At 29.6% G+C, this 226-nt stretch overlaps 1 non-coding gene across 1 annotated transcript; it reads right to left on the bottom strand.

Moving 5' to 3' along the window:
* Positions 1–144: 144 nt before the first annotated feature.
* On the bottom strand, positions 145–215 carry LTR77_011287. The gene has a single exon. It is a non-coding gene; the product is annotated as a tRNA-Arg (tRNA).
* Between the last annotated feature and the right edge of the window lie 11 nt (positions 216–226).

The following is a 226-nucleotide window of genomic DNA, read 5'->3' as shown; positions in this document are numbered from 1 at the left end:
GACACAGGCTAATCTATTATTAACATAGATAAAAAAGATCATTTTGATTTAATTTAAATATTTAACGCTTCGCGCTTAAATAATGAGCACAGATTTAACATCGTAAAATTTTATTGCTATATACAAGCGCGAAGCGTTAAATTTATTCTTACCCAAGATTCGAACTTAGATCTAGATATTAGAAGTATCCTGCTCTACCATTGAGCTAGTAAGAGTTATATATGTG

Source organism: Saxophila tyrrhenica (assembly GCF_035928015.1).
Source record: "Saxophila tyrrhenica strain CCFEE 5935 chromosome Unknown scaffold_83, whole genome shotgun sequence".
Lineage (NCBI taxonomy): Eukaryota > Fungi > Ascomycota > Dothideomycetes > Mycosphaerellales > Extremaceae > Saxophila > Saxophila tyrrhenica.
Note: the sequence above shows the minus strand (reverse complement) of the source record. Positions and strands in the feature narration are given on the sequence as shown.